Here is a 15117-nt window from a genome sequence, read left to right on the forward strand (position 1 = left end):
TAAAGACTAGAAAACCATTTCTTTACAAAGAGTTTTGGGGACTGTGGCAGCAGAAAAATGGCCCCCAAGGATGTCCACATTCTAATCCCTGAAGCCTGTGAATACAGGACAGGTGTGATGAAGTTACAGACCTTGAGATGAGATTATCCTGGATTATCTGGGTGGACCAATCTAATCACATAGATCCTTAAAATCAGAGAATCTTTCCTAGCTGTGGTCCCAGCCTGATGGCAGAGGGACAAGGAGTCAGCCCAACGTCGCTGGTTTTGACGCTGGAGGGACGGGCAGGAGCCTGTGAATGTGGGTAGCCACTAGAAGATAAAGCGGCAAGGCAAAGGATTCTCCCCTAAAGCTTCCAGAAGGAATGGACAACTTGATTTTAGCCAGTAAGACCCGTGTTGGACCTCTGACCTACAACATAACATAATAAGACAGTAAATTTGTGTTGCTTTAAGCCACCCAGTCTGTTGTTATTTGTTAAAGCAGTAACAGAAAGATGATGTAACTTGTCATCTTTATACAAAGGCTGACAACGAGGAAATAGAAAAGTCTCTCTTGAAGCCACTGAACCAGGAGGAAGAAACTATGGAACCTGGAGAACACTAATCAGGCATGGCATCAGAATCGGAAAGCTGTATCTGATTCTGGTTACAAGGGCAATGAAAGAAAAGGCAGTATGACAGAATAAGCAACTCGTTATCAAGGAAAACACTTCACTGCAGGCTACAGGGAAATACAAAAAAATCATTATTTATCCATACAATCTCCAAGGATCCCCTGGCTATAGCTGACAAGCATGCACTAGGGGAAAAGCCATATTTTAAAAATACTTCCACAGAAACTTTCTACAGGTTTCATTTAACTGATGGCTATTCCAGAGATACGCAGCTCCAACTCTGATCACTTCCACTTCTGTTTATAGATAATAGGACAATAAGGTAACAAGCCCTAGTGGTGTGTGGACATGAACACACACACACACACACACACACACATACACATGCACACAAAGTCTCAATTTGTTGGGCTTCCTGAGCCCACAAATAATGCTCACAGTGAGGGAGAAAAAAGTATACAAAAAGTCCACTGATTGATTTGAAAAACAGAACTCCAAACCGGCACAAAGAGGACCCCAGAATTAGGAATACATCTAAGAATATTCTTAAGGACAGATTAAAGAAACTACAGTAGATGAGCGTGCTGGGTTCAGCCCGGAAGTCACACTAGCAGAATCCCACAGCTGCAGGAGACACTAAGAGATGCCTCATTTGATGGATGAGAAACCAGAATCCCCCAGCGCTGAACTGACCTGCGTGAGGACAGCCCTCTAACTGCGGAGAGGCCTCACCTGCCGGAGCGGGAGCTAACGCATGACGCCATGCTGCCCAGCTGATCACGTGGCTCTCGTGTCGGGCCCTGTGCCAGGCAATGCGGCTTCCGCTCACACCTACAGAGCTCCAGACTCCTTGCTGCGAAACCCCTGGAGCCAGATGTAAGTTTTTAACCAACCTGGGGGAAAAAAAACTCTCCCTCTCTGGAGCTCCCATCAGAATAGGAAATAAGGAATGGTGAAATATAGAAGGAAGTTGATAACATTTGCCTGTACTAAATTATGTACCATGCAAGATTACCCACATAATGTCACCTTTAAATCTAGCAAGCACAATAGTTAGGCATCACAGAAGGGGAGGAGGGGGAAATGGACCATTACTAGTCGCCACAGCTGAGAACTCTGTTAAAGAAGGTAGGCCATCCCTATGGACAGAGGGGCTGGAAGCTATGTTTGCAAGGATCTCACATCAGACTGGGACTCCTCATATGATGAACATTATTGGGGAGGGAGATGGAGGAAAGCATCCCTTCCGCTCCAAGTCCCCACTCAGGGCTGCCTCTAACCTTGGTGGCTTTGAAAAATTCTAGGAGATGGGGTAAGGGAAGTATACAAACAGAAATACTAAGAAAAGTATGGAAGGAAAACAGAAAGATCATACTTAGCAAGAGGCAAAGACAGTGCTTTCCTAAACAAGATGGGTAAGAGAAAGAATTGGTCATTTAGAAAACTCCTCAGTGGAATGAACACTAGTAAATAAAAAAATCAGAGTTGAAAATAACAAGACGGCCCCAAAAAAAAGCAGCTGCAAGGAGACTGATATCAAAGTCTCTATTCTTTCAACACAGTTGTTTCAAAGGGAAGCAGCGATGAAGGTATATAAACAGAATTTGGTCCAGCTTGTGGCAGTGCAAATTCTTAGCCACTTTCCCCCGGGCGCTGTGCCACAGAACCACAGAACTCTGTGAGCTTGGTCCTCTTCTGCTCTTTGAATCTCAATTTCCCAAGGGGGAAAAAAAAAAAAATAGCTTCACTAGGGGAAGCTGGCTAAGCTGGTTATTTCTAGGCTGAGAAGGACGGACCGTGGCCTCTTATTTCTGAACATACAAAAACACACAACCCAAAAGATAGTGATCATAAAGGGCTGGTTCTTCTTAGGTAAGCATTTCAACTGTCTACTGAAGATTCTGCCAGCAAAGGCAAAAACAACTTGAGTTTTTCCTCAATCTTTTTTATTCAATACGGGAATTTTATTTCTTTATTCTACACTTCCTTTGCCACATGTGTAAGATTATACAACTTTAGGACTGAACAGAACGTTGGAGCTCGTTCAATCCCCTCCTACTTTCCAACATAAGAACTGAAGCCCAAAGCGGTCATATGGGCTGAATTAATGTGTTCTTCATTTGCATACTGCTTTATAACTGAACTTAACTCTTCTGTGTGGGCCCGAACCAGGCCTAGACTTTAAACCTTTGAGCAGCTAGGGACTATGTAGTAACCAGAAATTGTTCAGAATCAGGAACAGGTGAGAGCAATGTCATGTCTGCTGCAAGCCCGGTCATATGTAAGGAATAAAATGAAAGGAAATGGTGCTTGTTGGCACGCCAGATGGGAAAATCCCACGAAGCACGAAAATCCCGGTGGTCAGAGGAATATTTTGCAGGGCCTTAGCTCTCTTTCTAGGATCCCACAGACACCAAGGGAATGTCTTCACAGGCCCTTCTTTGGAAATGTTGAGAAATAGCCCTGACTCCTCTGCCAGGTTACCCCCAGCCCACCCCATGCTCCTAAAGGGTGGAAATCAACACTGAGAGGGGCCAGGAGCTGTAAGACACAGCTGCAGAGACAGACACAGAGAGACAGAGAGAGAGAGAGAAAATGAATATTTAAGAGTGAAATGTAAAATCCATCCCAGGCTAAATTCCGAAGATGTCAAACTTAAAAGGTGACATGAGCAAGGGAGCATCTCATGTGAAGGCACGTAAGTTGCTTAGATCCTCCCATTTGGGGCTGGAGAAAGGAGTGGGGCACACCCACCTGTTCCCCACCAGATTGCAGGGTGAGGCTGGGTGTGAGCACACAGGGTTCTGGGAGTGGGTGGGACAGATGCCAAATGACCATCGCATTCTCTTCCTGGGTCATTTCTCTAAACAAGGCAGGCACACATCTGTTATCAGTTGTTGCCACTGTCCCTGAGGGACCAAGGCCCAGCGTGGCCACCGCTGTCAGCCAGGGGGACTTCGAGCAAGTCCTTCTACCTCCCTGCACCTCCAGGACCGCAGCTAAAAAGAGAAAGGACGCAGGGAGATCTCCCTGAGGTCCCTTCCAACCCCTGAGTGCCTAAGACTCCTCTTGGCTTTGGTTGGAAAGCCAGCGCTGGCCAGTACAGGGTGAGCTTGCTAGCCTAAACAACTAAGCACAGCCCAGCGAACGCGGGCTCGGGACCTAGACCACCCGGGTTCGGATCCTTACCCTGCCGCAAGCGGCTAGCTGTGCGCGACCCTGGCCAGCTTTCACAACCTCCCAATTCCTCAGTCTCCCTACTGTAGAAACTGGGAATAACAACACCATCCACCTCGGCGTTGTAGCCAGGAGTAAATGGGATAGGGAAGAAGCCTTTGCAATCGTGTCACCTCTAGAAGATACATTTTTCATCACCATCGCTCCGAGTTTCCTCGCCCACTTGCTCTCAACATTTCTCCACTCAGACATACCATCTTCGCTGATCACCAACATAACACACTCCCATGGGTGGACGGAGACATGAAAGAGATCCAAAACTATCACAGTGGAGGACTGTTCTGTGTGGGATATTAGAAAAAGCATCTTACCAGCATGCCAGGCCTTAGAAGCCGGCTGTGCCGAGAACGCAGCCATAAGGAGTGGCGCTTAAGCAGGAGTCGGTGGGCGGAGCTGAGGCAGGAGTCAGTGGGCGGTACCCTTGCCCTCAGGGGCCGTCTCCCCCAAATCACAGAGGGTGCAAATCAGTGAGGCTGTTATTCTTCTACGGATAACGCTGAAATGCTGACATTTTTGAAAAAGTAAATCAGTTGCAAACACCGGTACTTAACTCTTACAGCTAACGAAGTACTTGCATACACCTCGCTCCTGAGTTCATGAGCAACAGGGTGGAGAAATACTCCTTAGCCATCCTAGGTAACCGCCCCAGCTGGGGTCAAGGTCCAGCAGGCGTTAACTGCTGGGGGTGCCCATTTACAGGGAGAACTGCACCCCGCCCCCCTCAAGCCCAGCCCAGATAGCTTATCCCTCTTGCGTGTCCAGATTTGTGAGGCTGGACAAAGGGCCCGGAGAGGAAGGCCCCTATTCTCTTTCCAGAAGGTTAGGTGTTCACACAAGAGAGCGATGGGATTTTCAAGAAATAAAGTGATTCCTCCAACCTTTCCCATGCACACATACAGCTTTCCAGATATGACAAAGTCGGGGAAGGAGGCACTTAGTTGTGGAAATGAAAAAACAAACACATAAATACAACAGTCCAAGTGGGCAAACAGAGATGGAGCCCCAACTCTTCCAGCTGAGAACGTGGTTACAGTACTAAGGTTCCTGGGACCCATTTTGGCAGCTTTCCGAGAGCTATTAATTTGCCTTAATGTACTGAAAGAGAAGGTGAGATGAATTAAAAGTGAGAAGGTAATTTTGAAGGAGGACGGACGTCTTCATACGCAGCACCAGCGCCCACCATGTATGGCTCAAGGTGGTTGCCTGATGAACACCCCGTGAGAACCCACAGCTGGCACTGAGGTCACAACTATGCTTGGACTTTTCGTGTTGACCCAGGATGTGACATAGTATGGGGACATGGCTTAGATTAGCCACTTTAAGAAGAGGGGGTAAGGGAGATCTTGACTCAATTTCAAACAGGAATTGAAAAGTTTAGCCATTTATTCAATATCCTGGGATAAACCATAACAGAAAAGAATATAAAAAAGGAATGTCTATATGTGTATAACTGAGTCACGTTGCTGTACAGCAGAGATTGACACAACCTTGTAAATCAACTACACTTCAATTTAAAAAACAATTTTTTTGAAGTGAAGCCATCTTCTGGCTATTAAGAGTGACTCTATACTTCAAAGCAATTATGAACTTTAAAGGCAGCCTAGTAAAACGTGCCCTGGCAAGTACCAAATTTATTTCTGACCCAAACCTCTCCACTGTCACCCACCTGGCACTCTCCCCCCAAATATAAAGGTATTACCTCTCTTTTTTTAAAGTACCTAGATTCTGTATCTTTTTTTTTTTTTTTTTTTTTTTTTTTTTGCTGGATTTTAGTTCCCCGACCAGGGATCAAACCCGGACCCTCGGGGTGAGAGCGCGCAGCCCTAACCACTGGACAGCCAGGGAATTCCCTAAAGTACCTAGATTCTGAAACACACACACCTTCCTTCAGCCAAAACTATCTGTTAGTTTTGGCTGACACCTGGTGTCACCTGATTATCGGGACCCTTCCCCAAACTTTGACATCCCCCATAACAAACCCCCAGAGATAACTCTCCTGACAGCACGATCTTTCCGGAGAGCTACTGTGACAACATCGGCACAGAACGCCACCTCCAACCACCACGCCACCCTCCTACAGCCAGTAAGCCAAGACACACAGAGAGGACGGAATAAGAGTCCTCACTGCTCTTTAGGCCTCTAGGGAAGGAGCAGAGCAACTACCTGCCTGGAGGACCAGAGTGCAAAAGGACTGGAACTTTCCAACCCAACCAAGACTTGGGAAAACTGCTCTGGGCACTTTTCCAGACATCTCTGCAGGGAACACTGGGCACTGTCTGCCCCCCCCCCCCAAAATCAACCTGAGAGTGACTCTGCAGTGACTTAGATCCCGAACCACATGGAACATTAGGAAAAGTCACGTCAAATATCAGAGTGACATCTAGAATGATGGTGACGAGGCTCACTTCTCAGTGGAGGAACCAAAGGCGTCCCCCCCCCCCCACCTCGGCTAGGATCACAGGGGGACTCTGGTGTTGCAATGCTTTTGGAGGCCAGCTGGGCAGAAGGCTGGCTGGTTATTCTTAAACGGAGAAAACTGAATGGGAAGGTAGCAAATTTGAATTCTTGTGATCTCCTGAGGTCCCTTCCAGCTCCAAGATGCTACCAAAGAACACTGCATATGCACATACATATGCACATGCTTCTTTATAAAAACGTATATACGGATGTGTGAATATATATACATGAGTACTATATTCACACTTCCAAACACAAAGCACTTGAAACGCGCACTGCTGAGGCGATTCAGAGGCCCACGACACTGGAACACAGATGCAACTGGCAGATCTGAGCAGAGCCACCAGCCCTCCTGCCACTACAGTCACCTTAAAATCAACCTGCAGCTGCTTGTGTAGGTGTGAACCCTGCAAAGCCCCAAACCAGGACTGCAGACTCCTTTCTTCCAGTGACTGTAGTCACGAGTATCCCAAACTCAGGAAGGCGGGCTGGAACACAGGAGGGGAAGAAAAGAAAAGCCCAAACCTCTGTCCAGGCACCCAGCTCTGCCAGGGTCAGGGATCGGGCAGAGCACCATCCTTCTCCTCTTCCCCCGTCCCTCCAAGAGGCAACAAAGTCACCCTCTTCCCCCTCTGCCATCACCTCCTTGCTCAGGGCCTCTCCTCTTCAAGTTGACCGCATGGACATCAAGCTGGTAACTGGAGAAACTAAAAAGGCCTCTAAAAAGGAGAGCTTTGCTCTAATCCTAACCAAGCCAAACAAATTTGAGGGAGCCTATCTCAGCCCTGAACAATAACAGCAAAAACAATCTGTGGTTTGGAGGGCAGGGGGAAGGTGGTATGAAAATTTATTTACTAAGAAAGATCTGTGATGGTGTGCCCATCATGAAAAACAGTTTGGTGATTTTCTCCAATCAAAGACAAGGAAGTTCTGATCCTGAGTCAAGGCTCAGGATGTGGGTAGCTAAACTGGGGAGGGGGTGGGGGGAGGTGGGCGGTAGGGGGTGTGTCTCTCGGAGTAAAAACCCACCAAGTCCCTCAGGTCCTGACAATGAACGGGGGCGGGGCGCACCAGCTTCCCACTTGCCTCTCTGGAAAATGAGATCCTACGTCTACACTTGGATCTGAGTTGTTTACAGGTGCAGTGCTGTCACGCCACGGGAACCCCGCACAAACCTCAGCTTTCCCCTCCTCAACTTCACAGCCCCAGAAGTGCCCAGCCTTCCCTAACTGTGCCGCCAGAGCCTGGTGCAGACAGCGGCGTCCGCCCTGGGCCGGGCCTGGCAGTCTGTGTCAGGAGTACCGGGCCACAGACCTCGACTCCGGCATCTCTGAAAACCTTATGCGTCTCCAGGTTACCGCAGCCCCCAAGCGCCCAGCACCCTGTTGGCGCTCCAAACGCGGCCGGGCAATGCAAGCGCCACCTCTTCCCTCTTCCGCGCGGCAGCTACGAAACCACGGCATTGTGTGTGACAGCGAGGGTGTGCGCGAACGTCCCCGGGCTCACACACCCCCTTCCACCCGGTCTGCTCACGGCGCCCGGTCTGTGCGCGCGGCGAGCGCATCGCGAGCCGGTCCCCGCGTCAAGCGGCCTCACCGCCAGGCCTCTGGCCACCGGGCCTCGGACCTGACCTCGGGAAGCTGGGGGCAACGTCCACGCCCCCATTCTCGGCCGCGGGGGCGACCGGCGAGAGCAGCGCTAGGAGCCGGGCAAAGGCGAGGCAAGGGCCGGGGGAACGCGAAAGGGCGACTGGCGGGCGCCGCGCCCCCAAGTTTGCCAGCCGCGGGCCGGGAGGGGGCCAGGAGGGGGCCGGGGCGGCTCGCGACTCGGCAGGAAGTTCCCAGGGCTGCACTGAGCATGCTCTCGGGGATTATGTGCGCGGGTGTGGGCTCTGCGCTCCCCGCAGCCTCTCCGGCCAGGCAGCCTCCGGAGCGCGCCGGCGGGATCGTGGGCCCACGGAGGTCCCTTAGGGGTGGGGGGCACCCCCGGGCTTCCCTGGTCCCCAGGACCAGAGCGCCCGCCCGCCGCATCCCCCTTCCCCCGGGGCCGGGAGCCAGCCTCCCTTGTTGTTCCTCCCCACTGGCCGGTGGCTGAGTCCGCCCTGCGCGCCCAGGTCCCGGGGACCCCAGCCCGGCCCACACCCGCAGCGTGACCCCACCAGGCTCCTCCGCGGTCCGAGCGCCCCTCTACCATCCCTGGCCGCTCGCCTCCAGCCCGCGCAACCAAAGCCTCCTCCGGACAGTCCCTTGAAAAGCCCAAACCCCCCCACTTCCCAGGGGCCATGGGGGCCTGCAGTCTCCTCTGGGAAGGGGTTGCCCCGGGCAGGCGGGCGCCTCCAGGCGCGTCCCCGGCTGCACTCCCGGCTCTCTCAGAGCGGCCGGGGCACCCACGCAGGCGGCGGAGGGGCGGCGGGCGGAAGCCCCCAGCCGCGCAGCCCACGGAGCAGACTCTTCCCCTCGCCTCCCGCGCCCAGCTCCCCGCGCCCTCCGCGGTCCCCTCTGCGTTCATCTCCCCGTGGAGATGGAAAGCTTCGACGCGATCGCCCCGACCCACTGGCTCTCACCTCCTTGTTGAGCAGCAGCAGCAGCAGCAGCCGGGAGTGCCTGCCAGCTGCCGTCCCCGGGGGGGGCCCAAGGCTCCGCGGGGCACGGGGTGGCGGCACCCCGAGCCTGCGGCGGGGCTACCTGGGCTGGATCGAGCCCGGGGCCGCCGCGGCAGCCGCGGGAGCCGCAGGGCCGCCGCCGAGCGGGCCGCGGCAGGGACGGTCTGCAAACTCTCAGCCCCGGCGGGGCCGCGCGCGGCGCGTCCACACTCGGCCTGAACACTGCAGAGACGCTCCTCGGGGGCTCAGCTGACCAGGGCGGGGGTCTGGCTTCAAATTCTTCCTACCCTCCCCTCCCGACCTCTCCAACTTCTCCCCGCTTCTGGGCTCGCAGCTCTCTAAGGCAGGGATTCCGGCCGGGGACGTTCGGCAAACTCCCCGCCCTCCCCGCCGAGCGCTCAGCCAATTCGGAACGCCCCAGCCTCTCAGGGGTCGTCTGCAAACTCCCAACCCTGTCGGAGAGGACTTTACCAACCTCTCAATTCCGCAGCCCGAAGGGAGCAAGGGAGACACTTCGCGGCCACAAATAATATTCTAGCAAGGTCAGGGGCAAATGTGCAAATGCTGATGTGACAATGCATCCTCCAGAGAGGTGCAGTCCAGGCCTCTCAGCACCAGGGGCCTTCCAGCAGTTAAGCCCAGTGACGGGAGATTATGGACTCAACCAGCTACAGGACGGGCAGCTTGAATCAATGCCCTGAGCCTCAGTTTCCATCTTTGTAGAATGGGCTTTATGAAGCAGTATATGTTTCTGCCACTTGGTTGCTGTGACCTTGAGCAACCCACTTAACCATTTGAATTCAACTTCTTTATCTACGAACATAATAAATGGGGCTTCTTGAGGTTATTCTGAAGATGCAATAAAATATATGTAAAGTACTTAGCAATACCTGGCACATAGTAGGCGCTCAATAAATGAATTCCATTTCTCTTTCTCTTTCCCACTCCCGCCCCCGGATTTTATGAACACTCTGGACTGGCTAGCTGAACACTGTACTGTTGTAAATTCAGAAAGAAATAAAACACATCCCATGCCCTGAAAGCATCACAAAGAACATTGACTGACACCACATATTAAATCCAACCAAGCCCCAGGAGAGAGAATGCTGTACATTTACAACACTAAGCATTACAGATCCTTGTTAAGTATAGTATCTGGAATGGAATGAGAGTGACCTGGTGAACTACCTAGGGGTGGAAATGACAAGGTTCAAAACCCCATCAAGTTCCAAGCCCTGTAACCAGTCACTACATCAAGTCACTGTATGAAGGTTTATGTTCAAATTTCCCTTACCTTCCCTGCAGAATTTCTCCACCCCCATTTCACTGTCCCCCCTGGGGTCTTCTTTCTTAAACTCAGATCACCCTACTCTGCTGCCCACCCTTCCCAGCAGAGGCGTTTAAAAACTGAAGATCATGGAATTCTTAAACCCTGGAAATGACTTAGTCCAAGTCCTTCACTTTGTAAGTAAGCTCTCAGGGCCACCCAGCTGGTTGGGTAGGTCTCCCGTCTCCAGGATCTTAGCAGAACACACCCTGTAGCGCCTCTTCTACTGAGTTACTCTAGGTTCTAGGCACATTAGGTCAGTCCTACCTTTAACTTCAAGCTGGAGGCAATGGCTCTAATAATTCCTGACCAGATGAGCCGCAAATTATCAGCCACTTAGATCCTCAGCTGTCAGGAACTGTCCAGGTAACGATCAAGAACCGCAAGGAAATGTGCATGGACAGGATGATTCCTCTTAATAAGACTTTTAGGTGAAATGCCAGGAATGTTGGGAGGCACGTATTTCCCTCAGTCCCTTGGAAGAAAAATAACATCTCTCTCCCTCTTTGGGCACTGGGAGGGAGATAGAAGAATGGTGACATCTGGTGGCCAGGACTTTCTGTGCTTTGGATATGGATGGTACAGATTCTGATCCTAATAGATTCGCTTTGAAGCCAAGTTCCTGCGGGTGGTTAATAATTGTACCACCTGGTTGCCTAGAGATTTCTGAAAGACATCAATCATTGAAACTCTGTGGACCCACTGCTATAGAGGATATTACAGATGGTTATTATTTCAGGATATTTTTTATACAAAACTGTATGTGTATATGGAGAAAGTATAAGGATGTGATATTCATATGTACACACATCATATGTATTTATATAATATATATTTGTATTACATAGATTCTATTTATTTGTATGAATAATGTATTTGCAATGCCTTTGAGGGAAATTATACTATCCCAATTGTTTTTCTTACAGAGTTAAGATTGTAAATTATAATAATAATTGCTAAAGGACACTGCTTGTAGAAGCAAAGATGCTTACTAGGATGGAGTTGTATATTTCATCATGTCCTATCAAGACAGAACTGATTACAAAATTGCAGAGGAAGAAAATAACACAGTGGGGTTTCAATAGTGAAAGCCCTGGCAGCTGATGGTCAAGGCCAGGCTTACCTGGTGAATAGTGACTCATTTTCAGCATTTCCATCACTTGTGAACAATAGTGTTAGATTCAAGGAAGAAAGATGTTTGGGATTAATTCACAAAAATGCAACAGTGTCTGCTGGTGTTACTAAATGTTCTTCATTTCTTTCCATGTTTGTCCCATGTACCATACTTCAGATAATTGCTCAGTTATAAACTCAGAAAACACAACTCTGTCCACACAGCCAAGTCCATTGTTTCTCAGCATCGCTTATCAAGTTCTATGTGAATTATGTTAATCTTTATAACAACTCATGGAGCAGATTTTACTATACCCATTTTATAGAAGAAGAAGACAAGACTCTGAAAAGTTAGGTAACATGTCCACCAGAAGGCACTACTGAGTAGAGTCAGTCAGGATTAAATGGAAAGTTTTCTGGACTCCAGAGCCCAGAATCTTTCTACTATGCTGTGTTGCCTACCCCAGGAAGAAATGAAGATCAGAAACCACTCTGAAGATATGGGAACATATGTATATGTATAGCTGATTCGCTTTGTTATAAAGCAGAAACTAACACACCATTGCAAGGCAATTATACTCCAATAAAGATGTTAAAAAAATAAAAAATAAAATAAAATGAACACTGAAAAAAAAAAGAGCACACTAAAGGCTAAAGGGGATACTTAAGTTACTACAGATAAACCACATTTCCTGACCTATTCAAATTGAAAATTATAAGCAGCAAAATAACAATTGTGTATGTAAACCTTATAAAGCTGAGACCCATGGGATTCAGTCTTGGAGCAGCTCTCTGTGAAATAAACAAATGAATTTTTTCCTGCCCAGGACCTGATCTACCTTTAATGGCTTGGGAATTATCCACTATGTAATCCTCAGTGACTCCTAGCACTCCTACATTAATGATTGTTGTTCCATCACAGATAATTTTTAACTTTAACTTTTAAACTTAAACTCTTTAGTTTCCTTTGCTTACAAAGGAAGTTTCTGTATTTCAGATCCTATTAGTCACTTTCATTTTTAAAGGAAAGATGCCTTCTCTTGGAAGACAAGTTGGTCCCAGCATGAAGTCAAATCACACTTGAGAATGTCAATGTTCACAAACTGCATACCTTAAAATGAGAGAGGATATTTTAAAAATAATAATAACGCTTAAGATGACATTATATGTAAAAACAGGGGAGTTAGGTTTCTTCCTATATATGATTGTATTAATGGTGCTTTATTAGTTTCCAGTTGCTGCTGTAACAAATTACCACAAACTTGGTGGCTTAAAATAATACAAAGGTATTATCGTATACAGTCCTGGAGGTCAGAAGTTCAAAACGAGTATTAAGGGGATAAAATCAAGGTGTCAGCAGAGTTGGTTCCTTCTGGAGGATCTAAGAGAGAATCTATTCCTTGCTTCTTCTAGCTTCTAGAGGCCGCAGTGTCCCTTAGCCACTGGCTACGTAACTCCAATCTCTGCTTCTGTCATCACATCACTTTCTCACTGCCTCTGTCTTAGAAGAACCCTGTGATTATATGTAGGGACCATTTAGATAATACAGGATGATCATCCCACCTAACGATCCTTAATAGTCATAGCCGCAAAGTCCCTTTTGCCATATAAGGTAAGAGTCACAGGTTCCAGAGATTAGGCTGTGAACGTCTTTGAGGGATCCTTACTCAGCTCACCACAGTCTGCCTTCTGGACCCCAAAGATTTACATGCATCCCACATCAAAATACATTCACCCTGGGGCTTCCCTGGTGGCACAGTGGTTGAGAATCTGCCTGCCAATGCAGGGGACACGGGTTCGAGCCCTGGTCTGGAAAGATCCCACATGCCGCGGAGCAACTAGGCCCGTGAGCCACAGCTACTGAGCCTGCGCGTCTGGAGCCTGTGCTCCGCAACAAGAGAGGCCGCGACAGTGAGAGGCCCGCGCACCGCGATGAAGAGTGGCCCCCGCTCGTGGCAACTAGAGAAAGCCCTCGCACAGAAACGAAGACCCAACACAGCCATAAATTAATTAATTAATTAATTTTAAAAAAAATACATTCACCCTTTTCCAACACTCCCCAACATCTCAACTTATTACAGCATCTACTCAAAGTTCAGAATCTCTTTGAATATTATCAGTTCAACAAGTCCCGTATCACAGAGATTTCCTCCATCAGACAAGAGGTTTCTGCACAGACTTTCCCCGGATAAGTCTATGAGGTGGCTGGCTGAGGAGTTTGATAAGCCACATGCGTAATCTCGTCAAAGAACCCACTGTGTGATGGAATACTGAAATACACACATATTATATTATATATTATATATATAACTATGTATTATTCCCAGGCTCTAGCAAAAGCCACATCCTTGGCTTTCTCTCCAACGCATGCTTTCCTGACAGTGAATCTCCTACTTTTAGCCAAAACCTGGACAGGCTGAGAATTTCCAAAAGTCACTTAGTCCTGGCTCTATTTGCTTAATCGTACTTTTATCAATTTATCTCTTTCCTCTTGCATTTTACTACAAGCAATAAGAATAAGCCGTGTGGGGGCTTCCCTGGTGGCTCAGTGGTTGAGAATCTGCCTGCCAATGCAGGGGACACGGGTTCAAGCCCTGATCAGGGAAGATCCCACATGCCGCGGAGCAACTAGGCCCGTGAGCCACAATTGCTGAGCCTGTGCGTCTGGAGCCTGTTCTCCGCAAGAAGAGAGGCCGCGATAGTGAGAGGCCCGCGCACCGCGATGAAGAGTGGCCCCCACTGGCCGCAACTAGAGAAAGCCCTTGCACAGAAACAAAGACCCAACACAGCCAAAAGTAAATAAATAAATAAATAAATAAATAAAACTTAAAATATTGCAAAAAAAAAAAAAAAAAGAATAAGCCGTGTGGCACCTTCACCGCTTTGCTTGGAAATCTCTTCAGTTAAATATCTAAGCTCATCACTGCCAAATTCTTCTTTCCATGTAAATAGAGGACACAGTTCAGCTAACCTTTCTGCCACTAGATAGCAAGAATCCTCTTTCCTCCAATTTCTAATAAGATATTCCTCATTTCCTCCCAAGCCCTCACCAGTAGTCTTTAACATCTATATTTCTACTAACAGTGTATTCAAGGCAATCTTAAACTTCTTCCATAATCCACCAGTTATCCAATTCCAAAGTCACTTCCACATTTTTAGGTATTTGTTACAGCAGCACCTCACACCCAGATACCAAAATCTGTACTGGTTTTCAATTGCTGCTCTAACAAATTACCACAAACGTCGTGGCTTAAAACAACACAAATTTATTCTCTTACAGTTTGGAGGTTAGAAGTCTAAAATCAAGGTGTTGACGGGCTGCATTTCTTCTGGAGGCTTTAGAGGACATTCTGTTTCCTTGCCCTTTCCAGCTTCTGGAAGTTGTCTTCCGTCCTTGGCTCCTTTCCTCCCTCTGCTACCATTGTCCCTCATCCTTCTTCTAACTCTAATCTCTTGCCTCGCTCTTACATTGGACCCTTGAGGTTACATTCGGCAAATCCGTGATAATCTCTCCATCTCAAAATCCTTAATCACATCTGTAAAGTCCCTTTTGCCATATGAGGTAATATTCAAAGGTTCCAGAAACTAGGATGTAACATCTTTGTGGTGCTTTTTTTCAGCCTATCCCAGGCCCCAGTTCTTCACCCCTCCTTGGAACTGGGCAGTGCCCTCTCTCTGGGAGGGGGGGGTGCCCTCTTCACCCTTGGACTCTTGAGCTTGGCCCTGTGACTTGCTTTGGCTAATAGAAAGAGGCAAGTGATGCCC

At 48.5% G+C, this 15117-nt stretch overlaps 1 protein-coding gene across 6 annotated transcripts in view; it reads right to left on the reverse strand.

Moving 5' to 3' along the window:
• The window catches only part of MGAT5 (alpha-1,6-mannosylglycoprotein 6-beta-N-acetylglucosaminyltransferase), a 368150-nt gene extending 354836 nt beyond the window's left edge, over positions 1–13314 (reverse strand). For 4 of the 6 annotated variants that reach the window (XM_082397884.1, XM_082397883.1, XM_082397882.1 and 1 more), the window contains exon 1: positions 8874–9314. The gene's annotated coding sequence lies outside the window, so the exon portion shown is untranslated. Of the gene's footprint in view, positions 1–8873; positions 9315–10506 lie in introns of those variants that run through there. The other 2 variants (XM_082397885.1, XM_082397881.1) reach the window with 1 other exon arrangement.
• Between the last annotated feature and the right edge of the window lie 1803 nt (positions 13315–15117).

This window comes from Balaenoptera borealis (genome assembly GCF_965194805.1).
Source record: "Balaenoptera borealis genome assembly, chromosome: 6".
Taxonomy (NCBI): domain Eukaryota; kingdom Metazoa; phylum Chordata; class Mammalia; order Artiodactyla; family Balaenopteridae; genus Balaenoptera; species Balaenoptera borealis.